Below are 19,017 nucleotides of genomic sequence, written 5' to 3' on the forward strand. Positions count from 1 at the left end.
GAAGGCTGTTCCAGAGGGAGGCCCCTGCCGCGGAGAGAGATCTACCCCCAGCTCGTTGCTTTGAGAAGCGGCTGACCCTGAGGGAGTTTGAGACGGATGAGCGAAGGGCTCGGGAAGGAAGATATTTAGGAAGAGAGAGTTGAAGGTAAAAAGAAGGAAGACATATATCCATTTATGAAAACTGCTGATTTGGGATTAGAATAAAGTCCTTTCACCATCAACATAAAAGAATCAGGCATGCCATGCCATTTAAGATATTTAAACATGTCATTCCACTCCACCATCTCAAAAGCTTTTTCTGCATCAAGTGCTATAGCAGCATAAGGATTAGCAGATTTCTTAATATCTAATGATATTAATTAAGGACATTTGTGAAAAGTCTAATGTTTGCTGAAGACAACTGATCCCTTGACATAACCCACCTGATAATTTTTAATTAAATTCAGAAGAAAATGATTCCTTCTAATGGCTAAGATGTTAGCAACATTTTACAATCAATATTAATTAGGGGACCGATTCAGGGTTCTTGTTCGGTTTAGGAAATACAATAAGCATTGCTTCCAAAAAGGATCCCATGTTTTTTTCATTAGAAATAAAAGAAGTAAAAAGTTCATGAAGCTTGGGTACCAAAAGATATTTAAAGTGAGCGAAAAAATCAATCAGGAATCGACGTGCATGTATGAGGGCATTTAATGTTTGGAAATTAATGTTGGCATATGAATCATGGTGTATGTGTCTGAGGAAGTTTAAGGCATGAGTACTGTTAGGTGATACTTCAGAGGAATATAGTTTTTGATAGAATTTGGAAAAGGCTAATAGAATATCTTCATCTTTAAGGACTATTTTCCCATTATGATCCTTAATAACAACAATCCTGGCTTTATCTTTTTTAGTTTGAGATACGAAGCAAGTGATTTACTAGATTTGTTGGAGAATTGATAGATTTACGATTTGTACTTTAGCATATTGGTGCAAGAGTATTGTGTAGCCAAATAGTTGTACTGAATCCTTAATTTAGTTATTTTCGTAAGAATTAAATCAGAGTTGTTGCATATATGCTCATATTCTAAATGTTTAATTGTTTTAAGGATATCTTCAGATTCTTGTTTAAGTTGTTTAAGTTGTTTAAGTTTTTTCCTTTTAATGGCTGAATAGGAAATAATGGGTCCTCTGAATACAGCTTTGTAACACTCCCAATTGTTATCAATGGATGTGTCTTCATTCAGATTTTCAGAAAAGAAGTAGATATGCTGTTGCTGTATACATTTAGTAAATAGTTAGTCTTTCAGGAGGGCTGAGTTAAATCTCCACGTATTTTGTTGATGCAATTTATGTGGATTAGAAAGTTGAATGTGGACGAGAGCATGATCTGACAGGGTAATGGGTTCTATTTTAGCATCTAGCAGGTGTTTAGTTATGAGTGTTGACATAAAAATATAATCAATTCTTGAAAATGAGTTGTGTGGAGAAGAATAAAAAGTGTATTCCTTGTCTGCAGGGTGAACTAGATGCCTTGTATCGATAAGACCCAATTTGGAAACAAGGTTAGTACATTGTGCATGAGAAGTCATGTTCCTAAAGTGTACATTTGATTTTTTGTCAATAAGAGGGTCGATTATCTCGTTGCAGTCCCCACACACAATGAGATTATTGGGGCTAGATCTAAATATATAATTTCTTAATTGAATCCAGAAAGTAGGGTCAGCATTGGTAGGACCATACATATTTAACATAGACTATTCAGTAGAGTGAATAAGAATCTTAACCAGAATCCATCTACCCACTTCATCAGATTCTGTTGAAATAACTGCATTGGAGATGCTTATTAATAAGGGTAATAACTAAATTTTTCTTCTCACTTGCTGCACTCGAAAAGACTTGCCTGACCCATAGACGTTTCAATTTGGCAGCTTCCAAATGGGAGAGGTCAGACTCTTGCAATCGTGCTATGGACGGCTTAGCTCTATTAAGATGGGATAGAATTTTCTGCTGTTTGAGAAGATTATGAAGACCTTTGACGTTCCATGAAGTTATATTAAAAGACATGGAGGCCATTCATGAAAATATATGCATGCCCATAGTCTAAATTGGTAGAATATTGCATGAATAGACTAACGGAAGGGAAAAAAGAGGAGAAGGGGAAGACAAACAAGGTTGACATGGAATATTGTAATATATATACAAACTCAATAATATAGATGAAAGTAGTGGCTAACCGGAAACAGCCACTACAAAGCATGTCTGAGTGGAAATAATAAGTAGAAGGGGTGGAGAGCCAGATCCAGAAGGGCTCACCTAATGCTCCACTTCGGAAAAAGTATCATGAGTTAGACAACAATTCCAATACAAGGTATTGTTCATGTAGGCTGTCTTGATGTGTCAATTTGTTCTCTTCTATGGTTATGTGTAAAGCTCCGTACTTCAGCTGGATCATGGAATGTGAAAATGCTGCTATTGAGGGTAACCTTTTGGGAGGCTGGATGTATGATTTAATACCTGGCGTTAAGTTGCCTAACAGATGGTCTGAATGTCAATAGTTCTTTTCTCCTTACTGATGTAGCTTTAGAGACATCTTGAGATATCAAATTATTGGTCCCTTCCCACTCTAGTTGTTTTCTTTGCTTAGCTTTATCCATAATGAGGAGGATGTGGGTATAATGCAATAATGTAAAGATCAGAGTTCTAGGAGCATTTCTGGATGGAGTTTTAGGACCCACACAATGAGCTCTTTGGATGTTAAATTGATTAGATTTAGGGAGATCAAGAAGCATCAGAGGCATATGATGTAGGAATTGGATGGGATTATACTTTTCAATGCTTTCTGGAAAGGCCTCAATGCGTAAGTTATTCCTCCTATTCCTATTTTCTAGAATTTCTGTTTGCTTCTGGAGAGAAAAAATGAATTTTCTAGAGCAGCTACTCTTCCTGTGACGTCTTCCGCATCACTGACCCTTCTTTCAACTTTGTTAATACTAGCTTAAAACGTGGACCATTTTTCATCTAATCTTTGCGGTTTGGCAGTTCTAGCTTCCATGAAAAGTTTGAGGGATTTGATTTCATCCAAAATAGCTAGCATGACAGGGTCCTATGAGTCGTCTTTGGGCGTAGGGAAGTTGCTTTTCTGTCTTTTAGGGGCATTGTATTGATCCCTTGGAACAGTTACTACGTTCACGCCTGACCCTGAAAATTATGTGGAACATTGGGTAGATTCAGAAGGAGATGGAGGCTGCATACATCTCACCCGCATCCCACAGCAGTATGCTCAAGCAGGAGAAAGTTTGTGCTCAGTATGTAGAGTGTGGGTGCCTAAAAAATGTACATGAAAGTATGAGGAGACTGAGAAGATAGCAAGAGAGTTTGTTAATATAGAATTGACAAAAGGGAGGAATGCTAAGGAGTCCCCCTCCTCCTTAGAAGATCAAAGGAGGAGGGGGACCCACTTATAGAAGTTAGATTGTAATGGAAACCTAGCGAATTGTAACCTTAGAATCATCTGTGTATCAAAATCCTATTTTAGAAGGTAGACACCATTTTGAAATTGCGGCTTAGTGTCATGGCTAGGCTAGTATGCTCAAAGTTAGTTCAAAAGGTTAGAAGGATGTGCATGCGTTCTTCACTCGCAGCACAGGCAGCGTCACAAAAGGTTAATTTCCCTAACACACACACACACACACACATACCCTTTATTGAATCATATCAGTAGTGCATATAACCCAGAAGTTATGTACACTGCAAGGCCAGGAGAGGGCTAGAATAGTTCTTTGAAGAAGCTATCCCATCAGAAGGAGGACGAGGGCATTAGGCCTCCGCCAGTCCAAATTGTTCAATTATAGCAGACCAAGACCCCAAGCGCAAGACATAAACATTCAAGTAAACATGCCATCAACCCAAGACCCCTGGCCATGAAACTGTATAGTGACCAATCAATCAGGAAGATCAAAGAATAGGGACTGGCCGCTCCCACCATCAGTTCATGTGATTTGTGCTGCAAGGCAATAGGGGGGAAGGTACAAATGTATGCCTCAGGTGGGAACATTGGGGAGGTGCTGGCATGACTGGGAAAAGAGCAGCGGTTTGTATAGTTCTGAGGAGTTATCAGCTGCAAAGCTGTAACTACTGGTGAACTACTGGTGAAAGATGCAGGAATGGGGGACACATGGGGTGATGAGATTCATCCCCCTCCTGTGGGGTACATTTACCCACACAGCAGAATTCCCCTCCATCACCAATCTGCACTTCAGTAGTTACCAGCAAAATGGCTACACTGGCACTGTTAAGCACTATCGCCTTGCCTTAAAACTGTGTTTTGCAGTCAGCAAAATAATGGCTGCGCTGTCTTTGCCAAGCACATATGAGGCAAGATGGAACCAGGAACACACACAGAAATGCTGCCTGTGTGTTTCCTGATGTGCACCAAAGACGAGAGTTGAAAAGTAGTGCTGCTTTACTGCTAACTCAGAATTTCTCATTGAAAAGGAAATATTTTAAATGTAGAATGATGCCGCCCTGATGTCCTTTTTCATCTGTTCAAAAATACACAGTCCTGATCCAGTGGGACCCAGCTATGCCCAGCCATATTCAGATTGTGCCCCAGCTAAAGATAGCATTTCTCACTGAATGACAGGCTGTGTCAGGAAGAATCTGTGAAATCACAAACAACTTTACTCCCAGCCATACAGAATTTTTTTGACATTTTGCTACAAAATATCCCAGATAAACTCTTCAAAAGAAACTTTATCTCTCTGAGCATATGTCAGTTCAAGGGATCCTTATTTTGACAGATGCTTGTGCATTGGAAACATGACTGGGGCTTCGGAAAGATGCAGAAAATGGATGTAAGAAGGCCGCATTTGAAAGTGACATGCCAGCAGAATTAACCACGTGTAAAAAGGGTTGCTGATGCAAACAAGAAAAATGTCTGTTTAAAAGTGTAATGTTGAATAAGGCCCTGTTCTTGCCTAGAAATGTAAGGGGGTGGGGTGTTTGAAATCTAATATAATGTTTTGTTCAACAGCCTTGCTTTTGGCCCGGGGAGAAAACTATAAATAAATAAATAAATAAATCCATAATCCTGTGATGTCATCCCCCTTATAAAAAGTGGGAGCTCACAGAGACAAAGGACACTCTCTTCTGAATTTTTCAGCGCCTGCTTATCAAGACATTTTATATTCATCCTGCAGATTCCAGACTCCACTGCCAGAAAAGGGATAGTTGATCCAGGCCCTCCTATCCAGGCAGAACCACCCTTCAGAGCCAAACCCCATATCAAAATCCCACTAACTCCGGGAGAAAAGGGGAAAAGCTGTGGTATCCTTTTTAGAGAGTATCCTATGTTCAGAGCTGCTTTTTGCCCCTCTACATGCATGTCGTTGTGCCAGGACCAGGCATTTGCCCAGCTGTTTTCTGTTAGGAACGCCCGCCGCTGTGACCAGTGACCAAATATTGCCTCACTGTCCAGAAACTCGGTTGGCTGTCCCAAAATCCCAAACTCAAGCGCTGATTGTGAGTATTACCCCATCCCATAGCAACACATAGCCTACCCCATCTTGATACCTTGTCTTTGTTCCACCTTCTAAATAATCCAGGTCATATCCTGATAACTTTTTTAAGATAGTCTGAATCCACTGTGTATTCTGTTCCTTGATTTTCTAGTGTTAGTGCAATTCTTCCATTCATTTCTGTCTTGCATAAGTCCTTAGTCATATTTTGAAAAATGAAATTAATTCCCACATAGAGCTGAACGTGGGGTGAAAAGGTTAACCTTGCATATTAACCTTGGAGCGTACCGTGTCTTTCTCTAACAATCTCGCCACTAAATCTAGTTTAAGTGAAACTTGTTCTTTCCTTTTTTTAAACCGATTTTCTCTTTTAACTGCTTTTATTTTTAAAACTGAATTTCCTTTCACCTTGAAAATCTCATCTAGTTCTTCAGCTATAGTCACTCTTTCACTTTCCTACTATCCATGTGATGTGCATCTATCACCCAGCCTAAAAACCGCATTCCAATTCTGTCTATTTCACCCATTTTTCAAACCATTTTTGACATGTAAACCTTTGTAATTTAGCAAATGCAAATTCTGTGTTTGTGATTCTGGCTGTATTGTGTTGTCACTTCAAAGTTGATTTTTGAATTGTATGCCCTTTGTTGGTACCTTGCTTTGTAGTTGCTAGTGTTATTACATCCCTGATACTGTGATAACTCATATTTACCTCATTTATTCAACCGCACATTTAAATTAATTATTGACCAATTCAATTGCAAAGGTTATCCCATTTTGTGAGGGAAGGTCAGAGTTTAATTCTGTTTGCTCCTTCGTATCCCTGACTCCTGGCTGCTCCTTTCTATCCACTCAAAATTCGATTAGTTGGGGGTTGAGGGATCATTGCAGGGGGAACTCTTAACTCAGATGCTATCTACCCAAACATTAAAATTGCTCCTATTCATCTGTGCTTTGGATATGTTCTAGTAGAAGGTCAACCAAGTGTATTTCATCAGTTTACATTGTAATTATCACCCCATTGGTGATTGCTGCCGAATTTTAAAATTGTGTGATTTTCTTGAAATTTAAAATAAATAAATATTGTATTCCCACCAACCGGCCTGGTTCATGGTCCATTGTGACCCGGGGTATTTGTAAAAGGGGGTGTGAGATGGGTTGGTTGCCAGCTCAATCTGAATTCTACGTAATAAAGTATTCTAATTGAACGCTACATCCTAGGCTAAGGGCAATGGTGCTTGTCCGGTGTGTGATGCCGTATTAGAATCCTTAACAAATTGGGATTGGGTAAATGTTGCTGCCCGTGGCAGCTTAACACAGCAGGCTAACCTTCAAGGTAGCGATACCCTTCCGATACCCTAGCGATACCCTTCTGGCGCCTGTTCTGCACCTGTTCGCACACTGGTTGCGCTGTTGTTGCCTATCTTAAGTCAGATTTCCCACACTGAGGTAAGATAACCCTGTCCCTCACACCTACTGCCCGTGCCCACAAGCTTTTAGCCATTGACATTTAGAACTGTAAACATTCACTTTGTCCTTGTGAACTTGCCTGCACGCTACCGTATGTTACCCCCTTGTCTATGATTGACCACACAAACTGCACACATGGCGGTTACTCTGACTCGGCATCTTGAATCTTTTGTAATGTGACCAGCGCACATCACGACTGCATGCCGTAAGCTGCCCTAATATCTGCACGTAGGCCGATGGCCACGCATTGTAAAACCGAATCGCTGATTCTGCAAATTAGAATGATATACTTTTGTACCTTATTATCGCATGTTACTGCACCGCTTTATTCACTACAATTTACAATTATTTCCTGCGTACATAATTATCAGAAGCAATCGTGTGATCTGCATATATTGTTAGCCGTTATTGATTTCATCCATGTGTAGCCTTGGCTGAGATTTGCACTAGACTTCTCTGCCGTTACACTGAGGCCTTCAACAAATTGAACTAGCTCATGTTTCTGACTTCTCTAGCCATTGGATACAGTGACTCAGCTCACCTTGTAGCTATACTTAGTCTTGAAAAAATCGAACTAGCCTATTTTACTGTTACACCTAGCCCTTGACAAATTGAATCAGCCTATCCTGTTGCCAGTCATGAAAATCGAACTAGCCTATTTTACTGTTACACCTAGCCCTTGACAAATTGAATCAGCCTATCCTGTTGCCAGTCATGAAAATCGAACTAGCCTATTTTACTGTTACACCTAGCCCTTGACAAATTGAATCAGCCTATCCTGTTGCCAGTCATGAAAATCGAACTAGCCTATTTTACTGTTACACCTAGCCCTTGACAAATTGAATCAGCCTACCCTGTTGCTAGTCTTGAAAATCGAACTAGCCTATTTTACTGTTACACCTACCTAGCCTGTGTTAAATTGAATCAGCCTACCTGTTGCTAGTCTTGAAAATCGTATTAGCCTATTTCACTGGTACGCCTAGCATTTGATAAATTGAAACAGACTACCCTGTTGCTAGTCTTGAAAAACGGAATTAGCCTATTCTGCAGCTACACCCAGCCTTTGATAAATTGAATCTAGCCTAATGTGATGTCATACCTAGCCTTGTGATCAGTTGGACTAGTATATCATGCTGGTATACCTAGCCATCTGCCAAACTGATCTAGACTATTCTTCCCATTAGGCCCCACAATTCCTTAACACACCATTCCACCTTGGCTAACGCCTACATGACCTGCAGATCTATGCTATATGGGACCAGTCCTTCCTGCTGCTGTTGTTAAGTCTGTCTAAACTACAGGGGTACCGACCCTAGTAACTGCCAGGCGAGCCTACTCCACCAGCTCGTCCAAGCCTTGCCACGGTTTGCATCTTTTATTACATAGAGTACTATCATAGCATGCATACCACAGCCCACCTCATCATACTAGCTATGCTATCTATGATCTACACCCTACTGTGCCTTGCCAGTCAGCCCATCCGTGACCACCTAAGCCTGACTTGCAGCACAATTACCACAGTTGCTACTCAACACAGCTTCTTGACCCAGAGTCTAGCTATTTCTCACCCTTGCAACGCTAACTGCAGGAACACCAGACTTAGATCCAGACTAGCCAAATTATTTGAACCCCCTGCCAGACTTATACCTATTTCTAACGCTAATGTTAACTACTCCTCTAACCAACACATTGCCCATTCCAAACAGTGTAATAAGCACTCTCCCCCTAATACCATTACTAAGTACTGCACCACTCCCCAGCCCAAGACCGCTGACCCTATCCACCATACAGTTGAAAAAAACTCCCCTCTACCCCCTCTCAAGAGCGCCCTATTAAATTCTAGGTCATTGGTTGCACATGCCACTGAAATTGCAGATCTAATCCTGGCAGATAACCTGGAATTTCTCGCTATAACCGAGACATGGGTACATGCTGCAGCAGGCCCTTTACTAATGCCAGAGGTGCCCGACGGCTATACCATCCTCAGACAAGATAGACCTGTGGCCAGAGGTGGAGGTATCACTATCATGTTCAAATCTAGCCTCTCCATGAGACTTGCACCGTCCCAAAAATTCCAATCCTGTGAAATGCTCACAGTCAAATTACCATTGGCTAACTCCCAAACCCTAATTATACATCTGATCTATGGATCACCTGGTACTATTGGAACATTTGAGGAGGAACTCTACACTATACTCTCAAACAATCTCAAAAATACTTCCCAAGTTCTACTCCTTGGTGATTTCAATCTGTGATTCAATGATCCTCTTGCTAAATTTGCAAGGAACACTGCCACCATCCTCACTGAACTTGACCTACTCCAAAACAAAAAGTCTCAGCACCGACCCACAACAAAGGAAGAACATTAGACTAGGTGGCCGACTATAACTGCTATGCTAATATCACCTCAGTTTCTCCACAAACCTGGACAGACCATTCTTTGGTGTCCTTTGTGCTCCTCACCACTAGACCTCTCCCTATCGTGATCCCCACTGTCCCTCCCACCATAACCAGAAACAAAAAGAACATCACTGTTGACAAACTCATCCCGGCTATCCTTCCCACCCTTAATGCCCTCCCAGACAGTACTGACCCAGGTACACTAGTTGATGAGTATAACAAAATCATAGCAACTACGCTAGATACTATTGCCCCGCTTAAAATGAGACCTAGCAAACCCAAAACCCATCTGAACAAATGGTTCACCCCATACTTAAAAGACTTAAGGCAAAAGAAAAGAATCTGTGAGGCCACCTGGCGACTACTCCCATCAGAAGTCAACAAAACCAACCTCACCAAGATCTCCACCCTCTATAAAAAAAGAAATATGGCTGGCCAAAAAAGAATCCTACAACAACCAGATCACTCAAGCTAACTCTAGTATGAAGGAGCTATTTACAATCCTCAAAGAGCTAGAAACCCCCATTTCCACGCCAGACACCTGTACTAAAGACAAAAGCTGGTGCTCCGATATCCAACATGCACTTTCCAACAAAGTAGCCACCCTCCAAAATAAAATAGCCAAAATAAAAGCATAACTGAACATATCTGTGAACTCCTCACCTCTGAATATTCCGTCTACCAATGCCACACTCCTTCACCCCATGACTCCCACGACTCCAAATACCCCACCCACTCGCTTTAACTTCTCTAAAACTACACTCCTGCAGGTCAAAAAAGCTATACTTTCACTCTGCCCAGCTCAACTTATCAAGGATGCAGCTAGGGACCTAGCGCCTTTTGTCTCCAAGCTCATCAACACTTCATTTGCATCCGGGACCATCCCCACCAACCTCAAAGAATCTTGGCTGCGCCCTCTACTAAAAAAACAAACTCTTGACCCCTCGATACCCACCAACTACTGGCCGATCACAACTGTTCCCTTTCTCTTAAAAATTCTAGACAAGGTCGCACACATACAAATCCAGAAGTATTTGGAACTTCATCACCTCCTAGGAGCACCCCAATCTGGCTTCCGCCCACAACACTGAACAAAGACTGCCCTTATTGACTTGAAATCCAAAGTCGACGAACTGAGGGACAAAGGTAAATCTACCCTCCTTCTCCTCTTTGACATCTCGGCTGCATTTGACCTTGTGAATCATAAGGTGCTATGCAGTCATCTAGATTCAGATGCCCACTTTTCCAAGGAGGCCATAGTCTGGATTGAGTAATTTCTAAGTGAGAGGACTATGAGGGTATTCTCTCTCTCTCTCTCAGCAGCTGCAGGCCCTATCCCTATCACCTGAGGTGTACCCCAGGGATCTTGTGTTTCACCTACGTTATATAACATATTCACTAAGCCCATTTTCAATGATCTAGACTAACACTAACTATGCAGATGACACACAGATTCTCCTCCCACTTTCAGGGGATTATGTAAAGGATTTGGCCTTGGTGAATAAAGTTTATATTATCATCCAGGAATGGATGGCTACTCACGGTCCATGCCTGAATGATGATAAAACAGAGATCACTATCTTGGGTACACCCTCCAACCTCAAGAAACTAGGGCTTGAATACGCTTCTTTCATAATCGATGACAACATCATTAAAGTGGCTAATGAGGTGAAAACACTTGGATTCTACCTCGACTCAACCCTCACCTTCACCAAACAAGTCAACACCTTGGCCTCCACTACAGTTTACACTTGTAAACTTATTAGAACTGGCAAACCCTTCCTATCTAACAACAGCTGCATCATCCTGTCTAGAGACTCAATTACTGCAACGCCCTCTACATTGGCTCTAATAAAGCAATCATCAGGAAAATCCAAACACTCCAAAACAATGCTCTTAGAGCAGCCCTTCGAGTGGCTAGGAGAGACCATATCTCGGAGATCAGACAACATCACAATTGGTTTTCTACACATGACAAAATTAAGCTGAAAACAGCTTCACTTACGCATAAATCTCTGATTAACGCTGCCCCCTGCTATCTTTCTGAGCGCTTCCATAGAAGAACCTTCACCAGACCTTCCAGACATGCCTATACTAACTGTCTCCACATCCCCATATTCAAACTATCCAAGGTTGGAGGTAGCAGCTTTCCTACTAAAGGGGCCCAGCTTTGGAACTCTCTGCCACCTTCAATCCGGAAAGACCAATCTTACCAGAACTTCAGAAATAACTGTATCAACTGGCTGAAACCTAATGATCGCTAATTTCAGCCACACCTGGCCTCCATCTTGGGCTACCCTAATATAGCACACCTTCAAGGGCCCCAATGGTGCCAGCTGCTTCTCCTACTTAGCCTCACTCTGCTTGCGTGATCACTCTATGTATATACCGGTAATGTGCATTCTTATTGTTACTAGCAATGTCACATGCTCTCCTTGTCCTCATTTTATATATGCAAATGTAATGTTTAATTCACCTCATGAGCAACCTTAATTGTAATGTATAATTTACCTTCTGTGTAACTCGCTGATAATTTCCTTGTAACTGATTTGCCCTGATACCCTTGGGTATGGTGCGCTATACAAATTAATAAACAAACAAAGAAACAAACTTTGTGTGGATAGAAAGCTGTGTTATGCTGTAAAAAGCACCCCCCCAAACATAGACACGAAGTACCAGGCCTGTGTATAAAATCAAAGCGAAATCCACCCCAAACTATGCAAAAAGCAACAGAATACAGGTTATCCTTATATAAATAAATTAATAAAGTAAGCACATTTTCCAAAATAACCATAGTAGAGATAAATATGGCCAGAGAGCACCTTCTGCACACATTATTTGTCAGGGGGGAATGGCCAGAGCAAGATGGGAAAGTCTGGCTAGAGGAAATGATGCAACAGGTCACCGCCATGGACATGGACATCTGGCAGGACGGTGGCCTATTACATCAAGCTTTGAGAGAGTTTTACATGGCTCAGAAAATTAAAGAGGAGCGGATTAAAATTGTCAGAATCATGGCCTACATGTATCTCCATATGGGAGTGATGCGGGCAAAGCATGAAGAAAATAGAACTCTTGTGCAAAATCAATCTGAACTCTTAACTCAAATCCAGACTGAGCTAAAATTAGCGGATCAAAAATTGCAAAAGAGCCAAGATTCTGAGGTTCAAATTGAGAACTACATCAAACATTTAAAAGACGACTTGGCTCTACAACAACAGAATAAATCTGACCAAGATGCCCAATTAGATGCATTGAAAGAGGAGTGTCAGGAAAAGGTTGACGCTCTGGAAGAGGGTCAACATAAGTTGAATCAACAAATAAAATATAACAGGGCCTGTTCAGAGCAGATAACCGCTTTACAAAAACAGGTTGACAAATTGGAAGAGGAGAATAATAAATTAATTAGTAAAGAACTCCACCTCCAAGCAGAATTTGATCAAGAGCGTCAGAAATCAAAAGCTATCAAGCAACAAAGGGATGACCTGGCAGAATGGAGGAGCACCCTAAATCAGGAGAAAGATGCCCTCTATCAGGAAGTGAGCAAGATTTACAGGAAAAAAAGAATAGCCTCCAGAAACTAAATGAATTGAAAAACTAATATGAAAAGTTAATGGAGCACACCAGACGAGTAGAAGGTGCTCTGGAAGAGAACAGCCAAACTAAAAATGCACAAACTCAGGAGGTGAATCTCCTGCAACAAAAATTGTCACACTGTTCCCAAACCATACAGGCAGCGCAAAGAGACAATGAGGCCCTCTGTGAGGAAAACAAGTGACTTCACAAGCAGGTGGCAGCTCAAGAGTGGGTAATAGAGGCCAGTCAAGCCCTGATAGCAGAGCAACAAGCTCAGACCTTTGCCTTTTATCAAGATGTAGGGTCTGAAAAGGAGAAGCTAGGGAAGTTGGAGAGAGAGTATGCCAGGCTAAACCTAAACTTGAGGGACCCTGAACAAGTAGAGAGGGACAGGGCTACCCCTGATCCCAGTGTGGTGCCCTCTGTACTAAGGGACTCAAACCCATTTAATACTTTGTGCACTGCTCACTTCATGTCTACTGGTTCCCATGAGGCCATCAGAATTAAATAGGCCTAGCATGATGGAGCTGACAGGTCAGCGACCCTCAGAAATTGATGGACGAGCGTCCCTGTATAGATACAAAAATATTTTGGTTGATGTCTCTGACCAGGAAGCCTCCTATGAGGAGAAAGTCAGGGAATTAGATCTACAAAAGCACTATATCCAAAGTGACCATTTGGTTCAATTTGCACAGAAACAGCAGGAGATCAGGCCCCAAAAGAGCATTCTGAAGACCTCCACACAATCAGGGCAGCAGATGGGGGGTCCTCCACCAACCCTGGAAGCAGGGAGGAGTTAGAAGACTACTCCCCTCTGTGCTACAGAGGAGAGAAACCAGGCCCCACCATTCTCACAAGCTCAAAGAATCAGGGTGCGCCTAGAAGATCATGAGGGGTCCTCAAACAGTAGCGCCTCTGAGTCTGAGGGTGTGTGGACTCAGGTGACGTGAGAAGGCAAATAAACAGAGTAGAGTTATGATGAATTACTGCATTAGGCAGATCAAGGCCATTAGGAATTTCATAACACCATACCACAAAAATGCGAAATATTCTGTTTGGAAGCATTTGGAACTCTATGAACAAATGATAGACACTTTTCACCTTAAAGATAGCCTGAACTGCATAGATTATGCCAAATGGACATTCTCTCCAGAGTACTCCAGCTTCTTTGCTGGACTGGAAGACCAAAACCATTCAAGATCTTGAAACACTTTACCGCCCACAGAAACCCCCAAGAGGCTCGCAAAGCGGCCTACAATTTGCAATGCGGAGAAGATCAGGCCCCATGAGAGTTTGTGGAGGAGCTAAAACTCACCTTTGCACAAACCACCATGAGGGTGCGCACGGATAGCAGAGTGTTTATAATTACCTACTTTTATGCGCTCCCAAAATACATCATGACCCAGCTGGTTAGGGATTTTCATGATAAAAGGAGCCTGTACTGGGTAATAGAGCAGGCTACCCAGCTCTATGAGGTCCAAAAACCTGCAGAAAATAAAAAATCATGTAAAAAACTCCAAACCAACCAACACCCCTGCTGCTGCTAAGGTGGCGGAGGTGAAGGTTGACCTCATTTTGGACCCAGAAATGGGTAAGCCTAAAAATGCACCTACCCAAAACAAGCAAAATCAGAGACCAGGAAGGCCTTCTAACCAATCAGCAACAGGTGGCATTCAGGGAGGTAACCCCACCAATGGGACCCCTAACTCTCCTGATTATATAAGTCCCAGATACAAGGGCAACTGGCCTATCTTGGGGTATGTATGGACTCACCCAGCCCAAGGGGGGATCCAACCAGGTAAGTACTGCCCCTGGAAACTTACCTCGTAACTTCCCACAGGAGGGCAGTAATCCCCCAAAACATGGGTTAAATGTCTTTCCCCGGTATCTACAAAACCTGACCTGCAGGAGAACTCTCCTTTCTTTCAGTCCAGACCACCCAATCTGGGAGAGGGGAGGCCAAGAGCGGAGGGTTACCAAAAGCCCCAATACCCAGGGTACTCCGGAAAAAGGGATAGTTACCCTTCCCGTGAGTCCCCTAGGAATGAAAAAAGACCTCTGTACCAGCCGGAATGGGTGTCCCAACTGGAGTACCAGGTCCAGAATCTCATGCAGGATCTGAGTCGCATGTTGAGGGCTCAGCAGCACCCTCAGATGAACATGGCAGCCCAGAACCCCACAGACCAAGGGTCTGGCACCCCAGAACAATGACGGTGAGAGAACACCGATAACTCACCAGTTCCAGAGGAGGAGGCACGAGGGGAAGTGGGGTGTAAAGCCCTAGAGGAAGCTTCCTTCCTCGCCCAGGAAAAGCCCCTGGACACCCCGGAACCGGAACTAAAATCTCTTGCCCCCGCAAATCTGCAACCCAGGGAACAGAGGGTGGGTAGGAGAAATAAAGACATCAAAAAGGCCCACTTTGTGGAGGAAGTTATTGTCCTACAGTTTGAAGAGAATTCTGGGGAAAAAATCTTCTCCGCCAGGGACAGGGGAATTCCTCCCAAAGAAAAATAGGTCCCACGAGATGTGAATGAAGACTGGGTGGATGTGGAGACTGATTCAGAGTCACCCATCCCTGAACCCCAGAATTGTTATCCTGAGAAAAAAGTATTAATAGAGGGATCCTCCCGACAAACTGGTTCTAGGAACTGCCTCCAGGTAAGAGGAGGAACTACAGAGCTATGGGAAAAAGGGGATTTCGATTTTCCCATCTATTACAGGATTCTCAATTGTCGAAAAAAACACAGTGTCGGAGTCGAAAACAAAGAAATTGAGCACCTACCTTGCCCAACATGCCCACTACCTTTGCCCACTTGAGGAGAAAGAGGGGAAAATTCATGTCCCGGTTCAAGTGCAAGGGCAGTGTGCTATTTCAGCACTGGTTTGCACTGGATTCCAAGCCACTCTTCTGTCAAAAAGGGCTTTTGAGCAGCTAAATTCAGAAGGAGGGGAGAGACACCAGATCCCTCTCACCCCTCTTCCTGGGCAACTCCAGAACTTCGTCGTGAATTAAATTCCTGTTGCGGGGACTGCGGATTCGGAAAATAAAACTGGGCGACATAAGGTGAAAAACCCAGTCATAGTCGTAACTCCAGAAGGAACCCCCTGTCTATTAGGGAATGACATAATTTGCAGGCTGTCTCCCCCAATAGACTGTGCGAACAGGGTCCTCTGGACTCAGACTAACCGGCCAATAAAATTAAAACAGAGTATCAACCATGTTAAATTGCACATGCTACATGGTTGAACAGAAATCTGATCATATTGAGTTTCCTTTCTAGAATAATCAAATACCCGACGTTACAGTGATTGCTGTAGTACAACAAACTTGTGATGAGAACTCCTCTCCATTCCTGAAAATCATCCTTTCTTCGAGTTTTAAGTGGCATCCCACACTGGAAGGAAATACTTTGAAATTTTATGGTCATTCACAATCTGAAAATCCGAATTCTATAGTCAAAAGTGATGAAAAACCAGCTCAAAGTTTAGCTGACATTTAGAAAATTAGAGAACAGCTGTTCCTCCCTATTCAGTTAAATGAGGGGGAGGAGTCTGTTCTCGCCAGAGTGTGTATGAACAACGGGAAGAGGTTCATCAGCGAAGCCATGTTCAGAATGCTCCCAAAGGATTCAGCCATTCCCACATTTAAATTGATTGATAAGTGTGAAATGGGCCTGGAAACTCCCCATTCCAAACATCTTCTGCCTAGCAGGTGTATGCTCAAAATTTCTATAGGTGACAAAAGCATAGAACATAATAGTTGGGTTGTGCGAGGTGTTCCCTCCGCCTTTTACATGAGCAATTTTCAAATGAGAAATTATATCGTGCCTCCTATTGCAATGAGTATATGTATATTGGCCTATGCCAAGTTGCTTGTAAGTCACTTGCGAAGAAATCCGTTTTGCAATGTCCTGAACTTAAAAATCAATGTAAGCCGCCATTTTAGGTCAATCCGCCATTTTAGGTTCGCTTTGTAAAGTCACCTTGTGAGTTAAAATGGTGGACGATGTCATTCCGAAATACAACATGGCTATCTTGACCTCTGTGTGTAATTAATATGTAACTTGTCTGCAGGCCACTTGTTGAGGTCGTTAACTAAGACCTTGTCCTTTGTTGACCTGTGTGTAAAGGATTTTTCACGTCAATGGAACTAATCCGCGAGCATATGTTAAGAACAATGTATTCAAATACTGAACTTAGAACACTTGTTTAACTACAGAATACACAGTTGCTGTCTAGGCTTGTTGACGTATGTATTAAAGGCAAACTGGCAAACTGGTTACATGTGGATATGCAAACTCGGCATGAACCCTAGATCAGTAATGTATTAGAGGAATATTAACCTGAAGTAGGGTTGGATGTCGTGTTCGCAAATAGTATAAAAGAGCAACGAATTGTAATGTACAGCGTCTCTAACTGAATACACCGAACCACGCTGGAGTTCGTTGTGTTGCACTGAGGGCCGATAGATATCTGATTTTGCTTTGTTCTTTGTAACTGATTCAGTATAAATTAAAGATCTTCGTATGTTCCTTTGTAACCCGTGTTTGGTGTATTTCCTTTTGGGGTACGCAGCCTCGATATTTTGATTTTGTTTTCACACAGTCATATCCTCAACCGATTCTAAATTAATTTGGATCCTGGCAATTGCCAAGCCCGGTCCCTAGTGGAGGGTAAACCCCAGGGCCCTGGCAATCCTAGAGAAAGTCTTCCAGTCAGCCCCATTGCTACTGTAGGCAGTTGAAGTTTAAAAATGGAGAGGAGGTCACCATCCCAGGCCTGCCGCTTACAGAATCTGCATCCCCAAAGGAGAGTTGGCAGAAGAGAAATGGGTCTTTATTAATCAGTTAAAGAGTTGTCACCCCGGACACACTTTGTGGCTGATTGAGGAGCCAAGATGAAGTCAAGTAGAGGAGATATCTGGAGAATGAGAACAAGGAAAAAAAAAGAGGAACCAGAAAGGAACAGGTAGATTTATAGGTATATTTATCTAACACAGAGTACTTTTCTTCATTGTCAGTGGAAAAGGAAATTACCAAAAGCCCTAGTAAAAAAAAAAAAATAATATCAATAGTTATCTTTGTTTTGTAATAAATTATTTGTTGAGTTGTCTTGTCCGAGTGCGTGAATAAGTGTAAGCTATGTGTGTCCCACTGCTGTCAACCTTCTGGGAAGACGGTCGATGGGAAAATGTTGTAACCTGTCTCTATTCATCCAATACATTAGTACTGATTCTGCTCCTGATTACCAAGGAGGACTTCCCCCGGGGACCGGGAAAAGAAAGACCGAAGGAAAATATGGGAGTGTCGCTCCACATTCCAAGGAAAGACCGAAGGAAAATCTGGGGGTGTCGCTCCACATTCCAAGGAAAGTCCGAAGGAAAATCTGTGGGTGTCGCTCCACACTCCAACGAAAGTAAATGGGAGGATCGTGATGTACCGCTTTCTGATGAAAGACGGACTCCACCTGATGAACACCACTTTGCCCTACTCTCCCTCAACAAGAAGTCTCAGGAGAGTTGGGGGGAAATGTGTGGGGTACATTTACCCACCCAGCAGAATTCCCCTCCATCACCAATCTGCACTTCATCAGTTACCAGCAAAATGGCTGCGCTGGCACTGTTGAGCATGATCGCCTTGCCTTAAAACTGTGTTTTGCAGTCACCAAAATAATGGCTGTACTGTCTTTGCCAAGCACATATCGGGCAAGATGGAACCGGGAACACACAAAGAAAGGCTGCCAGTGTGTTTACTGTGTGCACCAAAGAAGAGAGTTGAAAAGCAGCGCTGCTTTGCTGCCAGATCAGAATTTCCTATTGAAAAAGGAAATATTTTACATTTAAAATGATGCCGCCCTGATGCCCCTTTTCATCTGTTCAACAATATACAGTCCTGATCCAGTGGGACCCAGCTATGCCCAGCCATATTCAGGTTGTGTCCCAGCTAAAGATAGCCTTTCTCACTGAATGACAGGCTGTGTCAGGAAAAATCTGTGAAATCACAAACAACTTTAATCCCAGCCGTACGGAATAATGCTTGACTTTTTGCTACAAAGTATCCCAGATAAACTCTTC

The sequence above is a fragment of the Ambystoma mexicanum genome, chromosome 6p (assembly GCF_040938575.1).
Source record: "Ambystoma mexicanum isolate Mex_15411 chromosome 6p, UKY_AmexF1_1, whole genome shotgun sequence".
NCBI classification, from domain to species: Eukaryota; Metazoa; Chordata; class Amphibia; order Caudata; family Ambystomatidae; genus Ambystoma; species Ambystoma mexicanum.